Source organism: Chiloscyllium punctatum, chromosome 27, assembly GCF_047496795.1.
Source record: "Chiloscyllium punctatum isolate Juve2018m chromosome 27, sChiPun1.3, whole genome shotgun sequence".
Classification (NCBI taxonomy): Eukaryota; Metazoa; Chordata; class Chondrichthyes; order Orectolobiformes; family Hemiscylliidae; genus Chiloscyllium; species Chiloscyllium punctatum.
Window position 1 is genome coordinate 37693285 of NC_092765.1, and position 20016 is coordinate 37713300.

Consider the following 20016-nt stretch of genomic DNA (forward strand, 5'->3'; position numbering starts at 1 on the left):
GCCCAGCAATGTAGCAACTTTGTTTTTTAAAACAGAAAAGAAGCATAAAGTGCATAGAGTCAAGAACACAGAGACCCTGCGTTTGCAGGTTTTGCTTTTCAGTTGGTGAACTAGGATTTCAGAGATAAAGGTAAAACGTAGGAGCAGTGAGGATCTGTTTAAATATGTCCAACCATTGCCTAAATTCAGCAAGGAGAATGTAGAAGCATTTTTAATTTCATTTGAGAAAGTGGCTAAACAAATGAAATGGCCAGGGACCATGTGGGTATGATTGATCCAATCAAAATTGATAGGTAGAACTGGTGAGATATATGCATTAGGTAGATCTAATTGAAGATAGTGAAGATAGCTTAGCACAGGGTAAAAAGGAAACCCATGAGGGAGGAAGAGAAGTAAAAATAAATTCAGGTGTTTTAACTGTAATAAAATAGGATACATGAAGTTGTAATGTTGGTGGTTTCAGAAAAGCATGAGAGGACAAATGTGATAAAGCAGGATAAGCTGGTAGGATTTATTAAAGTTGCAAAGATGATCTCAGTGGAAGTTAAAGAGCTGCAAAAGAATGTACAGCCTGGCCAGGGGTTGCTTCATAAGAGACTAGCAGATCTCTTTAAAGTATTTAACAGAGTGGGTGAGGTTTACTCATGTGTACCCGGAAAGGTACAGAAATTAAAATTTTAAGAAATACAGGAGCAAGTCAATCTTTGAAGGTGAGAGATGAGAAGCTATGCACTTTGATAGGAGTATTGCCAGAAAAGGTGGTAATATATGGACCTCATGGTGAGAAGAGCAGTGTTCCAACATAATAAGGTGAGTGTTGGTGTTTCTTTTCGGGTTTCGTGTTTGGTAGCTGAGATCTATGAGATGATAAGCATGGATTAGAGGGGCGATAGAAGAAATAATGTCTGTGGGCTAGATGACTAATTCAAACTGAGCTGCTGTTTACTGCTACAATGACACAATTGATCAAGCCACTCACAAGACCATAAGTATAAATGGAACAGTCCGTCCTTTGATTTGTCACTGTATAGCCTTCCAGGTGCAATATTAAGTTCAACAATTTCACATCACAACTCCAATTACTCCCATTTTTTGACACAGTAGATGTGGTAATGATTCTGCTGTTGTCATTTACAAACGCTATAAACTCAAGTTTTTTCATATATTTCCAATTACTACCCCATTTTTGCCTTGTACCATTAATCCTTGTGTCATTTAAAAACTCCTGCTCTCTACATTAGCACTGAACACCAGTAATTAAAGCCTGTGACATCTCTATCATTTTTTAGCTCTAGTGAAACATAGAACCACAGTAAATAGGGACAGGAGTAGGCCAGGAGAAAGTGAGGACTGCAGATGCTGGAGATCAGAGTCGAGAGTGTAGTGCTGGAAAAGCACAGCTGGTCAGGCAACATCTGAGGAGCAGGAGAATCAACATTTCTTGTATAAGCTCTTCGTCAGGATGCTGCCTGACCAGCTGTGCTTTCCAGCACCACACTCTCGATACAGTAGTAGGCCATTCAGCCCTTCCAGATACTCTGCCATTTAATACAACCTTGACTGATCCTCTACCTCAAGGCTATGTTCTTGCTTTCTCCTCATACTTATGGAAAGTGTTAAATAGGTGAAAATCTATCAATCTTTTCCATGAATATACTCAGTGACCCAGCTGAGACAGCCTTCTGTGACTCTGAATTCTACAAGTTAACCATTTGGATGAAGAAATGTTTCCTCATTTTAGTTCTAAATGGCCAACTCCATATCCTATGACTGTGAATCCTGGTTCTAGACTCCCCAACCAGGGGAAACATCCTCCCTGTATCCAGTCTGTTTAGCCCTGTTCAATTTTTATGTGTGTTTCGATCACATCCCCTCCATTTTTCTAAAATATAGTGAATACAGGCTTAGCCGAATCAATGTCTCCTCAGAGGACAGCAGGTCAGGCAGCATTCAAGGAGCAAGAAAATCAACCTTTCAGGCCAGAGTCCTTCAGATCTCCAGCATCTGCAGACCTCACTGTCTCCTCATAGGACATTCCGGCCATCTCCAGAAAGAAAGATCATCAGCTTTAAATGTTTAGTTTCGTTTTGCTCTCCACAAAATGTGGTGTGATTTGTTGAATATTTCCAGTATTTCCTGTTTAAACTTCGGGTTTCTAGCATCAATGGTATTTTGTGTTTGTGTTAAAGTTAGAGTGGTTTTTAAGTGACATTTGATGAACTGCAATTAGAGTATTCAGAAACTGCATAGGGACTATATTGCCATTGATGTTTATACTTTACTGAGTTCAATGAGCACCATTGTCGGTGAAGTGATACTCATTCATCATTGGATGACAGGTTTTGTTTGAGCCTTGTGTTAAGTATTGCTACACTATATGTGCGCAAATATTTCCTGACTTTGTGTTTGTACAGAGGATATGAGCCATGGATGGGTCATCAATTATGGCAGCATATTTTTCAAACAGGAATTTGAAAATTGCTTTATCTCCAACACAAAGTTAATGAAATAGCCCAATCAGAGCGTCTAAGGGTGTTTTTAACCTCCATTCAATAAACTCTAATGGAATTGTAGAATGTGATTCTGTAACAGAAACATCACAATAGCAGGTAAATGTATCATCTACAGAAATTCACCAAGGCTCCTTAGGCAGCACCTCCAAAGCTATAACCACTACTATTTAGAAAGACAAAGGCAGCAGGGGAACACCACCACCTGCAAGTTCCTCTCAAAGCCACTCACCACTCACTATATCCTGACTTGGGAAAAGATTGCTGGACCAATGCTCTCCCTCAGTCAAAATTCTGGAACTCCCACTCTAACAGCATTACACAAAATGGACTGCAGTGGTTCAAGACAGCAACACAACCTCACCCTCTCCAGGGTAACTAGGATGGAAAATAAATGCTGGCGCAGGCATCAGATCTGCTGAATGAATACCAAACCAAAACCAAACAGGACAAAAGATCTGTAGATGCCAACAAATTACATTTTGAACTCCAAAACATTAACATATACTTCCCATATCCATGGTTTTGATATTTCAGTTTTCTTTTTCTCCTGCTGATAGGAACCCTCTGACACCTACCAAATAAGTATATTGGAAAGAAAGTGATAAAACCTACTCAGCTTCCAAATGTATGAGTGATGTCAGGTGTTTTTAGAGACATACATATATTGGAAGTAATCAGAGAATATTCATTACACTCTTTCTTGGGGTGAAACAGTTGTCTTATGTGGAAAGGTTGAGCAGATTGGGAGTTTAGAAGATTGATCATTCTGAGGGACAAGGTGAGTGGCAGGGTGAAGGATGGGAGGCTGTTTCATTTCTGGGGGTTATATGGAACTATAGCATGCAGCTACAGAATATGGGATCTGCGATTTATAATGGAGATGTGGAAAAATGATTTTTTCACAAAGTTATTGAACATTGGAGGTTTTTTTTGCTTTTTAATTCATCGGATGTGGGCATCATTAGCAGCGCCATCATTTACTGACCGTCTCTAATTACCCAGAGGGCAGTCAAGAGTCAAGCACATTGACTGGAGTTACATGTAGGTCAGACCAGATAAGAACAGCAGTTTCTTTCCCTAAACAACTTGAGTGAACCAGATTTTTTTTTCTGCAACAATCAGCAACAATTTGATAGTAACTATTAGACTCTTATTTCCAGTTTTTGTTTATTGGATTCAAATTTCACAGCAGCCACAGTGGGATTCAGATTCAGGTCCCCACAACATTTCCTGGGTCTCTGGATTAATAGCTGAAAATGTGTTGCTGGAAAAGCGCAGCAGGTCAGGCAGCATCCAAGGAACAGGAGAATCGACGTTTCGGGCATCAGCCCTTCTTCAAGAATGAGGAAAGTGTGTCCAGCAGGCTAAGATAAAAGGTAGGGAGGAGGGACTTGGGGGAGGGGCGTTGGGAATGCGATAAGTGGAGGGAGGTCAAGGTGAGGGTGATAGGCCGAAGTGGGGTGGGGGCGGAGAGATCAGGAAGAAGATTGCAGGTTAGGAAGGCGGTGCTGAGTTCGAGGGATTTGAATGAGACAAGGTGGGGGGAGGTGAAATGAGGAAACTGGAGAAATCTGAGTTCATACCTGAAGAAGGGCTGATGCCCGAAACGTCGATTCTCCTGCTCCTTGGATGCTGCCTGACCTGCTGCGTTTTTCCAACAACACATTTTCAGCTCTGATCTCCAGCATCTGCATTTCTCACTTTCTCCTCTCTGGATTAATAAGCTAACTGTAAAACCACTGTATCCCCAGAAGCAGTCTGGGACATTGAATATATTGAAGGTTGAACTTGAAACTTCTGATTTATGAAGAACTCGGGCATTTTGGGAAAACCAAGTGAGGCTAAGAAGAAAATCAGGCAAGCCATGATTTTATTGAATAATGGAGGAATGTTAAGGGACTGAATACTCGATTCCTGCTCTTGCTTGTTATGATCTTACTGTTTAAAATGTGAAAAGGCGTATTTGGAAAATATGCACCATGAGGTCAAGAGCCAGTTATGTGGATAGCCAACAATCAAAACGTATATCACTGAATAATTTAACATAATAAAACACCCCAAGATGCTGCGCAAAGGTATTATGAAACAGAAGTAGATACTGATCCATATATGATGATATTAGGCATGGCGGTCAACCATTTGACATAGGGATTGTTTTTCAGGAATACCAAGGTGGAAGAAAGTAAGGTACAAATACCAGGAAGCGTAAGGATTGAATTCCAGAGCTTGTGGCCAAGTCAACTGAAAGGTCAGCTACTAATCACAGAGTGTTTAAAATTAGGGATGCCCAGTTATTAAATAAAGTATTTTAGAAGGTCATGGGTCAGGAGGAGATGGTGGAGATAGAGAGGGGCAAGGCCACAGAGGGATTTGAAAAGCATTTTAAGCAAGAATTTTAAATTGAAGTTATGCTTAATGGGGAGCCAATGTTGATCAGGACTACAGAACAAGTAGGTAAATGGGGATTAATATAAGCAAGATCACATTTAGAAATTAAATGGCCTCAAGTTAACAGAGGGCAGGATATGGGACAACAATCTAAAATGAGTTGAAATAGTCAAGTCCAGAGGAAACAAAGGTATAATTGAAGAATTGAGCAAGAGATAAGTTGAGACAGAGGTTACATTTAGCAACGCTAAGCAGGTGAAAATAAACAAACTTCGTGATGATACAGATATGTGCTTGGAAGAGATGAAACAGAGACCCAGGTTATGGACAGTTTAGTTTAGTCCTAGACTTGTTGTCAGGCAGAGGAATGTGAATGGAAACAAGTAAATTGAGTTCTATTCATGTAACAGACAATGACTTCAATCGTCCCACCAGTGATTTGGAGGCAATTTCTGCTCATCTGCAGTCAGACATCAGAGAAGCAGTCTGATAACGTAGCGACATCGGAAGAGTAGGAGGTGTTGCAATGAGACAGTGTTGAGTGTGACCAGCATATTTGTGAAAACTAATGCTGTTTTTTTCAGATATTTCCACATGACAGCCACATGTATTGGAGAAATAAATGGTGAGCAAAGGAGACCTCAGGCCACACCAGAGTGTCAGTGAAGTGTAGCAGGCCAGTTTCAAGGATTATGTTAGCAGTTACTCTTGGACCAGTAATCATTCCCTATCAAATTACCAGTACATATTCTTTATAAATAAATTATATACACCTTTGACATTAAAATTGTAATCTTATTTAAGGTTTCAGATGAATGATATCAATTACTCGTACTGCCCTTTGAATCTTCAGCAAAATTAATGTGTTGTGTTAATCCTGATTATTTGTTATTCAAGTGTGACCAATTCATTCAGCACCTTTATTGCGAAAAACAAATGACCATTCATTTTGAAATAGAGCTTTTACTAAAGAGCCATTATCTGTGCTGGTTTAAAATATATTGAGCAACTACAACTTATCACAGCCAAACTAAACTAATTATAGCCATTTGTTTTTGATCTCAGCCAACTGCCTCTTTGCATATTTTCCAAGAAATCAGTTCAGTTCAGTGCCACGTCTGAAGCTGCCAGAAAGAAATGGATCAGCAGTTCTAATTCTTGTCATAGTAATTAATTGAAGCATGATAGATGACCCAAACCCTGTGAGGTCACTTAAGGCTAATTAATTACATGCAAATAGCTCCAGTATCCTGTTTTGTGGCCTTAGTTCTTTTTTTCCAATCTATCTAGTGCAAACCATGGACATAGGAACTTGTGCAGGTTATTCATTCTGTTTATTAACTATACTTAACACTTTACTCACAACAGAGGCATCACTTTGTGTTACTCTGTACAACACAAAGTCTTAATTTAAATGATGTTGCCATCTCGCTGTTAAAAACAGGTATGGGCCACACTTTTATATGAATGTGAACTGGGAGTATGCCATTGGTAATTCGACAAATATCAACACACAGGTAAGGAATAATAGAACTACATAGAACAGTACGGGATTGTTGGTTCATTTTTTAAACCAGATTATTGAAAGACCGAGCCAGTTTTTAATAGATCCTAACCTTACTGATCAAACAGAATCTATGAGATAAAGAGTTACTTTGTGGAGAGAGTTTATTGACTATTCTAGACCAGCAACTCTCTTCAGTCTCAGTTGCTCCTGCTGTTTATAATTGTTTTGAATTAACCTGTTCAAATATATTGAAACATATCTTTGACTCAGTCGAGGTTTGAAGTCTGACCTTCTATCCTAAAGGTAGGGACATTACCACTGTGTCATAATATCACTGTTTTACCTTTATGTACCCAGACAGCAATTAGTCCATTAATAGTCATCATCTGTTTCCCTTTTAACCTTTAACACGACTGAAGTCCACAGCTCAGGCCTTTCTCAACAGCCCTTCAAAACTGATTTGATACTGACTTTAAATCATTACTTCCACTATTGCCTAAAAGGCAAGATATCAATATAAATATTGATGAAGATCTCATCAAAGAAATACAGAGCAGATTTTGGCTTCCAGAAACTTTACTGGATGTTTAAAAAGAAAAATGTGAAGTGTAGGGCTTTTGTGGTACAGTGATAGTGTCCCTTCCTCTGAACCAGGAGGTCCTGCTTCAATCCCTATCTGCTCCAGAGATGTATGATAACATCCCTGAACAGATTGATTAGGAAAATATCTAAAAGAATCAACATTGCAGCTGAGAAACAACAACTGCTGTGACTCTCGGGATAGAGATTAGCTGTCATTCACACTCAGTAAAATTGATTTAAGAATGTTTTCCTGTGTCCTATAAGGAATGGCAAGGTAGATTTTTCCCATGAGAAGTTGACCTTAAGTCTGAGCAACAACTGGGTGAGTTAAAATAGTTCTAAACAAATGATTTGTTTTCAAAGCATTTAATTTAAGTTGTAGGAATGTTTTGTCTCTCATTTTCTAGTCCTTTCTTTCTTTCCATAGTATTTCAAGCCATGAATTATCTCTGACCAAAAGGAACAAGTGGCCAGTGTCTCTACAATTGGAAATATTCACAGAATTTGGGGAAACAGTGGACTGAGAAAGCTCTTTCAAACAGCGATAAACTAAATGGTCTACTTAAATGCTGTAAGACAACTTAATCATTCTGTTGTCCTTTTTACAGTAATCATCAAAAATCAAAGATGCATGGTCATATCATTCTTGCATGTAAAATAGATTACCTCTCCATATCTTAAATGAACATCTATTTGGTGTAGTCTGGTATAGTGAATGCTAATTAATAGTTTAATCTACTTAATTTGTCTAGTTTGTATATTCCCCCTTAATCAAACATTATTACTCAGCACTTACATTGTCAAATAGGCATATTCAATTATACACTTGTAAAACACTGATAACTTTCCTTATTCAGGCTTGTAACAAAGTGCAGATTCCACAAGGATATCTACTTGTACAATGATCCAAAATATACCCTAACTTGGATTTGTATACTGTTGTGAATATAGAGAGGTTGAAGTACTTTTATAGTGGGCAAATATATGCTGACCAAAAAAGACTGAAGAGAAATACCTAAAATCAAGCTAGAAAGAATAAGTTTTGAAGATTTTCTTAAAAGCAAGGAGAGAGGGTGGTAATCAGATTGAAGAAGGTTCTGGGAAATAGATCTCAAAAAGCTGGAAGATCTGTAACTAATGGAGCTGGGAGTTCATAGAAGTCCAGAACCAGACAACAGCGAGGAAAAACTGGGATGTTTTGCTTGTGGAATTTGTAGCTATCCAACGAGGCGAGGTCATGGGAATTCTGTAAAGCAGATGGAAGGTTTTGAATTTATTAAACTGGAGGATAACTAACTTTAGGTGGTCATCAAAATGAAGATGAGAAATAAGGTGGTCATTATGATTTTAAAAATTATTACAGGAAACAGGCTTAACAATTTTTTTTTGTTACATGACCATAATGGAATAATGTCTATGGAATTTGAGGCTCCAAAGGGTAGCAGGGATAAGCAAGGGAATTACAGGCCAGTCAGTGCCACAACAATGATAGAGAAACTATTGGAGAAAATTCTGAAAGAGAGAATACACCTCCATTCAGAAAAGCAAAATTTGATCAGGGACAGTCAGCTTGACTTTGTCAAAGGATGGCCATCCCCACAGATTTGTTTGAAATTTTGAGGTGACCAGGTGGGTTAATGAGGGAGTGCAGTTGATGTAGTTTATATGGATTGCAGCAAAGCCTTTGACAAGGTCTCAAGTGGGAGACTGATAAAGATGATAAAAGCACATGGGATCCCCAGTAACTCATAAAGTTGGATCCAAAATTGGTTTGGTGGTAGGACACTGAGTGCTGTGACAGAAGATACAAGATTCTGAGAGGACACAGCATAGTGAGATTATTTCTCCTCATGGGAGAGTCTGGGAACAGAGGACAGAATCTCAAAGTAAGGGGTTACAGAGTTAAGACAGATGTGAAGAGGACTTTCTTCTCTCAGTGGGCAATGAATCTGTAGAATTCTTTACTATAGAGGATTATCAAGGCTGGGTCAGTAAGAATATTCAAGGCTGAGATAGACAGGATTTTAATCATTAAGAGAATCAAGGATTATGGGGAAGAGGCAGGAAAGAGAAACTGAGGATTATCATAACAGCCCTGATCTCTCTGAATAATACAGCTGACTTGATGGGCTGAATGGCCTATTTCTGCTTCTATGTCTTATAATTGCATTTGTGATATTGTTAATCACCCAGGAGAACAAAGGAAAATAGCAGAATACAATTACAGCATTTAAACTGCATCTGGATGGGTGATGAATAGGAAGGATTTAGAGGAGTATGGGCCAAAAGCTGGCAAATGTGATTAGACTTATTTCAGATATCTGGTCCACATGGTCAGGTTGGAATGGAGGGTCTGTTTCCATGCTGTGCAGCTCTGACTCTAATATTCAACATTGCATTGCATTGCCCATATTAACTTGTTTCTAAAGTTATATTCAGAGAGCAAGAGAATCCATTTTTGTGCCCAGAACAGAATGCACCATTGTAATTAACAACAACTTGAAAAGAGATAATTTCAACATTAAGGAATAGCTCAGGTAGGTAACTGAAGGAAGATGGAACAGGGGCACTGTGCTCAGGTGATGGAAAAACTAACCCACAGATTGTTGACGTATTATGTCGATGGAAGAAAATGAACTGTGACAGGTCTTCTCAGAGTCATTAAACTGATCCACTGATGTTTGTGATACAAATCTGTTTTTGGACTATAGTGTCCCATTTCATAACTCCAGAAAGATAAATTGAGACTTGGTGCAGAAACCCAGGAGTGCATGCATTTCTCCGTGTAGCCTTTTTCTATTGTGGATCAAAGGATCAATTTGCTATGCATAAAAGCATTTATAATCAAATTTGACCACTGGGCAGTAAACTGTCAAATATTGCTTTTTGGTTTTTGCATTGTTTCCTTGAAGTCTTAACATGTCACTTACATATTAATTTATTTCACCTAAAGGTTCTTCCTCAGGGACTATCATGCATAAGAAAAGTTTGCATGGACTGTTGTTTCAAAGATAGTGGAAAACTCCTGACAGCTAATAACTGAAGGCTTCCCTCCGACTATCAGTTAAATGCAATTCTTCTCTTCAAGCATCAATAATATCGATCTGTTACTGTGAAAGTTATTCAGAGAAAAGGCTTTTAAAAAAAAAACTTTATTAAAGTAATGCTTATTGTGTGAGTGCAGAGAGACAAAAAGAGATCCCTATTTTATACAACAAATTTGGATTTCATTTTGAATATCTTGGACGTGAAAATTGCCGAACAGTCAACTGGCCCATCCAGCAGTGTTAGCTGAGAGGCTGAACTCATTTCAAAAGGTGGGAGGAGGATACTTGGACACTGAAATAAGGTATCAGAGGGCTGCCTGTCAAAAACTTTGGGTAATAACCCCAGCACTAAATCCAGCACAATACAAATCCAAGCTTTCAGTACTGAGCCAGATGGGCACTCCAATGCCTTCTCTTAACACCTGCAGATATCTTGTTTTTGAAAGATACACTTAGTGCAGTCTTCCATCCATAAAAGTCAACTGAATTTGATTGCGGCTGTACTAAGTTTTAAAAGTGCCACCTGAGCTGTCAAAACTGAGCAAGATTGGATCAGAAAGTTCTTGTGGACTTTGCACGGGGGCCTGATATCAGATCTGAAGAAATTCTGCAGCGATCAGCATAGTGTACATTCTATGTGATTATGGATGGAGGTTTTGTGGCCCTGATGCAGAGCAACATGAACTCAGGATGTGGAAGAAACAGCAGCTGAGGATTGAAGGTGGAAGTCCATGCACTATTTTCATCTTTTGGCTTTTTCCAGGTGAGTGAAAAAGAGGACAGAAAACTTTGAGAAGTTGTCAGCTTAATCCCAGAGATAGGCTTTCTAAATCACAGCTGCTGAGTTTGGGGGGGGGGGGGGGGGGGGGTTAAAGCATGAGTTACAGTCAGGAATAGTACAAAAGGCGAATAAAAATAGAGCCAGTTCTTTCACAATTATCAAGAAATATCCTCAACTGAAGTTTATCGAATCATACAATCTCTACAGTACGGGAGCAGGACATTCGGCCCATCAAGTCCACATTGACTCTCTGAAGAGTATCCCATCCAGACCTGCACCATCCCTGTAACCCTGAATTTCCAATAGCTAATCCATCCAGCCTACACATCCCTGGACACTATGGGCAATTTAGCATGGCCAATCCACTGAACCTGCATATCTTTGGACTGCGGGAGGAAATTGGAGCACCCACATAGACGCGATGAGTATGAGCAAACTCCACACAGTTGCCTGAGGTTGGAACCGAATGTGGGTCCCTGCCGCTGTGAGGCAGCAGCACGAACCACTGAACCACTATGCTGTATCTAAACCAGTGAATTATTGACAACTGTGACAGTCATCATCACTAGCTCTCAATTCCAGATTTATTAGGAGAATTGAAATTCCACCAGTTGCTATGACAGGATTTGAACCCATTCCCCCAGAATATTGATCTGAATCTCAGCAATTACATTATTGCTGAGCCACCATTTATGTGCTCTAACTAAAGTGAGTAATGACAGTATTGCAAAGAAGGAAAAGTAACCACCATACAGTATACTTGCCAGGTTGTTACTACTTACAACTGTCAAGTAAAAAGATAGCATTGCAAAAGTGAAAATAAATTAAACAAATTAGAATAAAGTATCCACTGGCTAAATCATTAATCTGCATTATTCAGTACTAACAGGTGAGCCCATTTTGATATCTGGTGCTTATTGTTTAAACTCCCTCCATTGCTGTCAATCACTTTTTGCCAAACAATCCAATCATTAATTTGGCTATTTCAAAACTTTAACTGGATTTTGACCTCTCATTCATTTTTTTGAACATCATTCAGCCATTTGTTTCGAAACATTGATGGATGAATAAGCTTTTGAATTCCTTCAAAGGTACTCAAGCATTCTGTGATGCAAAATTTGTTTTTTTTTAGCTGTCTTGGGGAATAAAGGTTTTCTTTCTATTCATCCATGGGCCAGCACTTATTGTTGATTCTGAGTTGCCCTTGAGGAAGTATTGGTGAGCTACCTTCTTGAACTTCTACAGAAGGTTTGGTGTCGGTAGACCCGCAATGCCATTAGAGAGGGAGTTTCTGGCTTTTGACCCAGTGACATTGAAGGTATAGCAATATCAAGAAGGTGAGTGACTCAGTAGGGAACTTTCAGGTTAATGGTTTTGACATACGCTAGAACCTGAAGTTTTTTTTTCAAGCATTTATCAAGTAATGTTTGTTTATATAACAGATGAATGAACTTGTTGATTTCCAAATTTTATTACAGGGCTTGCAAGTTCAATTTTTCAAATAGACCCTGTGTGAGTAGGTTAGGGGATAGGGACAAGTGGGTGATTGGAAGTAAGAAATAAAGAGAGTATGATTGAAGGGAGTAAAGAAATAGATGGATTGGGGCAAAATACAAGTGACAGGGTAGGGGAGATGTAGTGGGGTAAGGCGTGAAAGGATATGTGGGGGTTTGGGGATAGGAGTGGTGAAGATGGGAGGTCATAATGAGGTGAAAAGGGAATGTGTGAAAAATACAGTTGTGTTAATGGGATGAACTTGAGGGGGGTTTCACTCTGATAAGAAGGTTTGAGCTGGTGTTTCTAGAAACTGACCTTTAGCTTGGTTGTTTCAGCATCAAATCAGCTCTGTCTTTGCCTTGAATAGAAAAGTCTGATGAAGAAGCAAATTGCCCTGGTAATCATTGCACTATGAATGTTCACAATTGATATGCTACAATACAAAATTGGAAATAGAAGGAAGAAGAACATGATATTTTGTCTGTGAAATGTACCAGCCACCCCACTAAAGGTACAAAACCTAAATGTCAGGAACAATTGGCATAATCTCTCATGATCAACGGGAAGAGGAACAAAATGAAGGCAAAAGTATGATTGTCTTCCTGACCACATTCAGCTGCAACCCTTTACCTGTTATGTGATTGTAAGCAAAGGGAGCATTCAGCTATCATACTGCAATATCAATTTTGTCTGAATATCAATTTTCAAATAACAAGTTAAATTTAGAAACTATTAAATGCAATAGTCAAATTTTGCAATCTTAGAGTATAAGAACTTGTAAATGAATTGAGCACCTTGTGTGGCCATCTAACCCCACAACCCCTCAAGTAGCAAGGACAGACCCTAGCCATTCCCTTCCATTCACTAGTGATAGAACACTGGAATATCTCTGGCAGTAAGTCTAACAAAAAGGAATGGTAATGATACTTGAACCATTTATTAGATTAACTTAATGGACATGGGCATGGCTCCATTCCATTTTTTATTTTCTTTCCTTTGCATTTTTTCAGTTTTACAATTTTTCTAATTTCATATGCAATTATGCCACTCACACCTCCTGTATACATGTATTTGTTCCCTTACTCTTCAAATTATCACTCTCTCTTTAGTCCTGCACCATTAACTCTCTTTTTATATTTTAATCCTGCCTGTCATTGCTTCTATCATAGATCTTACCTGTTGTTCTTCTTCCACTCTCACCTATCTCGTTTGTTTAAAACTTAACTATTAACATTTCCCAGTTCTGAACAAAATTTATTGGCTGGAAACATTAACCCTGTTTTGCTCACCACAAAAGGTTGCCAGACTTTCTGAACATTTGCAGCACTTTGTTTTTTTTTATTTCAGATTTCCAGTGCTTGTGGTATTTTTGTTTGGGTTTTATCTCTGTTTTACTTTTTGATTTTGGATTTAGACTTATCACACATAGGAAATAAAATTTTCAAAAATAGCTCAAGATGTAAGAGCTTAATTGGAGGTCTGAGCATAAGTAGCTAGAGTGGGATGCTAAAGTGAGTGCAATCATCATTTATCGAAAAAAAACTCTGAATACATAACTTTACCTGGAAATCCATTGCAGAATGAATACATCAAGAAGCAACAATACTGCCAGCACTAAGACTAAAAAAATTATTTTGTCTTAGAAAACTAAAATCAGAGTGTGCTAATAAATTAACAAGTTTTAAATTCAAGATTAACATTTTTAACCAGCCCAAAAATAACTGGCTGCAGCCTACTTAATTGGCACCACATCCACGAACATTCACTCTGTCCACCATTAACATAAAACAGCCTCTTGTATCATTGACAAGAGGCATCATAGAAATTCATAAAGACTCCTTAGGCAACAACTTCTAAATCCATGATCACTACTACCTAAAAGAACAAAGGTGACAGATATGTGAAAAACACCACCAACAAATTTCTCTCAAAGCCACTGATTATTCTAACTTGAAAATATATCACTGTTTCTTCACTCTCACTGAGACATCCTCCCGAACAGCACTATGGGTTTTCCTGCACCAAATGGACGACAATATTTCCAGAATGCAGCTCATCAAGACCTTCTCCAGGGCAGTTAGAGATGGGCAATAAATACTGGTCCAGTCAGCAAGGACTACATCCTCAAATAAATAAACAAAGTTGTGAGTTCAAGTCTTACTCCAGAGACCTGAGCAGAAAAACATTTTAAGTACTAGTTCATTTCAGATCTAATGCTATGCTGTTGGGATGACTGACATACAGATTAGATATTCAACTGAGGTGATGCTTACTCTCACATTGGCATGAGTGCATTACTTTGAAATAATGCAGGGTAGTTATTCTTGATGCCCTGACCAATATTGAATGTAATTGAAAATAGATTATCTGGTCATTTCACTTTGCTGTATGTGTAGGAACGTGCTGTGCATAAGATGGCTGTTCTTAACATATATTGCAAAGGTGGTTACACTTCAAAAGTACTTTGGTTGCAAATCACTTTGTGTTGCCCTGAAGTTGTGAAAGGTAATATATAAACTTGAATCAGTCTTTCTACTACATGAGCCAGTATATTTTTAACTCCTTTGAATTTATTGGATGGGGTTTCATGTTCTTTCTCTGGCAGTGCTGGGTCTTTCAAGCAATCTCATTGCATTACACTTATGTGATGTGTTATCTTAGAACTTGCCATCATTTGATAGCAAACAAGCTCTACTACAATATCAAATGTACAATAGAAAAGCAGCAGAACTGATATACAGAAACCAAACTTCTATTCAATGCAATGTATTGAACAGGACAATTATTTTGAGAAATCTGCAAAAATGTTGGCTTCAAATACGAAGGTTACATGCAGTGAAAAGAAATATTCTTAACTTTTTCCATGGGTCTGTGATATCTATTGGCAATGCTAACCCATAAGAAGGTTTAAAGGTTAAGTGCTATGTACTCAAGTTGAATGACGGATCACAATCTATGATCACGTTCAATTATCCACAGTTCCTGGTGAGGAACTTCATCTTCACCACATTATATCAAAAAATTCACAATATGTCCAAATTGTGTGTAACCTGGAAACTTTGAACTTTAAATCTAGTCTACGGCAAGAACATATCTCCATTCTATGCCTTCTACCAGTCTGCAAAACAACAGTTTATCACTAGTCTTTGTGTTAATTGCTGCCAATATTCCTTTCATTCAATGGGTATGTTGGCAAGCCTATTGAGTAGCAATTTGTCAAACACCTTTTTGGAAATGCATGAACCATATTATTCTCAACTGTACTATCTGTCCTTTCATTGGAAAAACCCAAACAAGTTAACTAAACTTATTTTTAAAAATTTGTTCCTGAAGTGTAAAGCACTGCATTTATTGCTTTCCTAATTGGCCTCGAGAAAAAGCTGATTGGAAAGTCATGTTGATATTGTACAGGACATTGGTGAGGCCCCTTCTGGAATACTGGGTCCAGTTCTGGTCACCCTGTTTTAGGGAGGATATTATTAAGCTGGGGAGAGTTCAGAAAAGACTTACTAGGATGTAGCCGGGTATCGAAGGTTCGAGTTATAAGTAGAGGTTGGATAGGCTGGGATTTTTCTCACTGGAGCATAGGAGATTGAAAGGTGACCTTAAAAGTTGATAAAATCATGAGAGATATAGACAGGGAGTCTTTATTTTTCTATGGGGTATTTCAAGACTAGGGGCACGTTCCTAAGGTGAGAAGAGAGAGACTTTTAAAAAGACGGGAGGGGGGAAATCTTTTACACAGAGGGTGGTTTGCGCATGGAATGAACTTCCTGAGGAAGTGTTGGATGTGGGCACAGTTATGATGTTTAAAAGACATTTGGATGGATACATGAATAGGCAAAGTTCAAACAGATATAGGCCAGGAGCAGGTGGGTGGGACTAGTTTAGTTAGGGATTTTGTTGGGCACAAACTAGTTACATTGAAGAATCTATGAGCCATCTTCTTGAACCACTGCAGTCAATGCAGTGTACATATCCATGCTACTTTTCTCTGATACAACTGAATAACCTGCTATACCATTTCAGATGACAGCTAAGAGTCAACCACATTTTTGTGGATCTGGAATCATCTAAAGTCCAGACTGGGTAAAGATGGGAAGATTTCCTCTCCTGAGAGTCATGAGTGAACCAATAATGACTTGATGTTTTAATGATCCGTATTATTGAAAATAGCTTTCTAATTCCAGATTTATTAACTTGTTGAAGTTAAATTCTCCCAGATGGCCTGGTGGGGTGGATTTAAACTCACATCTCTGGGATATTAGTTTGGGCATCTGGATGTCCAATAGTATTGCCATTATGCTATCCTCCTTTTTAATAAATCTTTTCTATTTTTCTTTACTTCATCCATAGTCATCGGAATGACTGATCACATTGAAAAACTCTTTGCAAAATAACTCTTTCTGTTTATCATATAATGTTTGAGGTTTGCAAATAAAAAGTGGCCTAAATTGCATAACCATCATATTGTATTATCATAATATAAATAAGACAGACTGCCTCCTGCTCTTCATCTGTTCCAAATGAACATATCCTCAAGACATTACTTGCTCTTTAAAATTACCTATTTCCTCCTTGGTTAAATTTTCAGTTCATACATAACTTAAATACTTTCTCTGACATCCAGGGTCAAGTTGATGATTGGGTCAGAGAAAGTTGATTAAAGGGATATTGGAAGTCTGGTAAACAATCTTACTGGATAGTAAAGAGTAAATGTCATATTCAGTAATAATGTTCTGTCTCGCCTTTCATATTTGGTACAATCATTTTATCATTTCTGTTTACATCGAAGTTTACATCGAAGATTTGAAAATTTGGAATATTGCATGGAAATATTTTGCTTCACTTCAGGATGTTTTCACTGCAACACAGTTTACATTGGAGATTGTTGCTAAAGAAATACTGTGGCGCTACAACTTTAAATAAATGTAACATGAACAGTGCTTCAATCAAGTGAACACAGTCAAGTACAAGAGTAAAGGTTCACAGTTCAACAGTCTGCTAGCATGACTTGATGTAGTAACTAAGTTTCATGTATATAGCCTGATTGGAGTTGCATGGCAATTATTTCAAAATTGAGTGAAGCTTTTATATTGTCTGTAAAAACTGACAAACACCTTGGCTCAGAAATGTTCCTAATTTATTTATTCTCTCCTTCCGATGTTGCCCCACATTCCTGAGCAGAAACAGAGCTTTTCCTGCAACTGCAGAGGGTTGAAAGCCTCTTCAGAATGAACATCTCGCATCGTTCTGAAAATTGTTTGTTTTAAAAAAAACCTTGTGGAATTTCCTCAAGAAGGTACGAGAGGTCAGTGAGGGGGTCTGTGAGGAGATGCTTCCAACTTTATGGCATCATTAAAGAAAATGCAGTTCTTATCTCATTTGTCCAAACTGACTTATTATAGTTTTATTTAAAGGATTAGAGTTTATAAACTGCAAGGAAATGGCCTGGCACCTATGGAACAAACTGACAGGGGATCAGCCATGAATCTTTTGTCATAAGCTTTTCAACTGTTAGTTAAGTATAAAACAGATGTGTTTGAAGATCTTTATTTGTCATAGTTGCACGTTTTATTTTATTATCAAAAAGTGATTCTGGCTCTTTTTTTTGGCTGCCTCTAGTTGTAGTTTGTCTTCATACACGTCTCAGACCTACTATAGACACTTCAACAAATCAGGTGGAAGAATGTTCATGGGAATTTTCAGCAATATTTGAATTCCCATAAATTGACGGGATTTCATGTCTTGAGTGAACCTATATGGTATGGAACTCTCCCATTTCAGGTTTTAAAATATACAACACAGAAGTCAGGCAATCAAACCACTCCCAGGAGTTGGTTAGTTAAACAAATAGATTGGAGTTGTGCCTTAAAGTTCATGTTTATTTGAAACTTAACACTGTCCCCACAAATTTCCTAGGCATTAGGATGAAGAATGTTTTGTGCAAGAGTTCACACATTTCCAACACTATGATCTAGGAGAAGCAGTGGCTGCTTACCTCAGTTGCTTGAGTGAACTTGTTTCTCCCCTCCAGCTTAGACCAGCCCACCAGTTACCAAACTTAGCCCATGCTCTCACCCAACTTGGAAATTATGCACTAGTAAATATGTTGGAATGTAGAAACTGAAGCAGGAATTGTTAATCAGAATACAATGTATGGAAAGTGAAATAAAGAGAACAAAGAAAGGGATGAAATTGCAGGAGAGAGTTAAATGAGCCCAAAGACAATGTCACAAAAATGAATTTTCTTTAAAATCTCCACCAAATTCGAAGGAATGAAACTGCACACCTATAGAGAAAATAAATTTTCAGTACCAAAGAGGTTATTTGTAAAAACAGCAAATACCTTTTTTTTCTGAAAAAAATACAAAGAACGCTGGATGCTGGAGAAACTCAGCAGGTCTAGCAGCATCTGCAGAGAGAAAACAGTGTTGATGTTTCAAGTTGCATCTTTAACTTCTTCTGATGCATTTACTGGGCAAGGGGACCTCCTGATGATAATGAGGTATCACACCATGTTCGCCTATGTATAGTACTTTTCCATGTTGAACACTATTTGGCAAAAACACTGAGAATGGCAAGGGTGTAGAATGTTCTCTGGCTGGGGGCCTTCAATGTCCACTACCAAAGTAACTCAGCAGCACGTATAGCATTTGATCAGCTAAGTTAATCATAGACAGTGATGCTAGAATGGGTTTGCTGCAGATGATGAGTGAACCACAGGAGAGACAAACATATTTCACGTTCTCTTTGCCAATCAACCATCCACAGATATTTCTGTTCATGATGGTAGCAGTAGGAGTGAGCTTGAATAGTCCTTGTGGAGACAAAGTCACAACTTCTCATCATGGGGTGGGGCACAGAATCAGGATAAAAGGAACAGATTTTAACAGATGTGGAAAATAAATAGCAATTGATTTGTACTCCGAAATAATCTTCAACCTCAAACCCAACAAATGCTCCACTCTATTACTACTATTACCAGGGGATCAACCCAGGTTCAATGGAGAGTGCAGGAGGGCATGGTAGGAGTAGCACCCGGCATTCTGATTGAAAGAAAGAGATGTCCACCTGATGATGCTGTACCATAGGGCTACTTGCATGTCAAACAGATTAAGCTAAAAGTGACAGACAGGTCTAATTCCGCAGCCTATGCTTCATATCTGAGCACTGTGGTGTTGCCACACCCAGTTGTGAATGGTGGTGCACAATTAAGCAACTCACTGGAGGAGGAAGCTCTAAACTATTCCAATCGTTAATGACTGGGAAGCTCAGAACCTCAGTGAAAAAGATAAAGCTGAAGCATTCACAACCATCTTCGGCCAGAAGTGCCGAGTGGATGATCCATCTCAGCCTCCTTCTGTGGTCCCTAGCATCACAGATGCCAGTCTTCAGCCAATGCAATTCACTCCACGTGACACCAAGAAATGGCTAGAGGCCCTGGAAGCAAAGGCTGTGGGCCCTGATAACATTACAGCAAAAGTACTGAAGTCTTGTACACCACAACTTGCCACATCCTTAGACAAGCTTTTACAGTAAGGCAACAACACTGCAATTTACCTTGCAATGCAGAAAGTTATCAAGGTATGCCTTGACCCTGCAAAACAGACAAATCCAAAGATAATTAAGACAATGTGAAGAATTGCCCAGCTAGATCCTATGCAGAAAAAGCAAGACAAATCCAACCCAGCCAGTTAT

At 38.5% G+C, this 20016-nt stretch overlaps 1 protein-coding gene across 3 annotated transcripts in view; it reads right to left on the minus strand.

Annotated features, from left to right (window-relative positions):
* The window catches only part of rspo1 (R-spondin 1), a 198426-nt gene that overhangs the window by 3964 nt on the left and 174446 nt on the right, over positions 1-20016 (minus strand). The gene's annotated exons all lie outside the window — the stretch shown is intronic.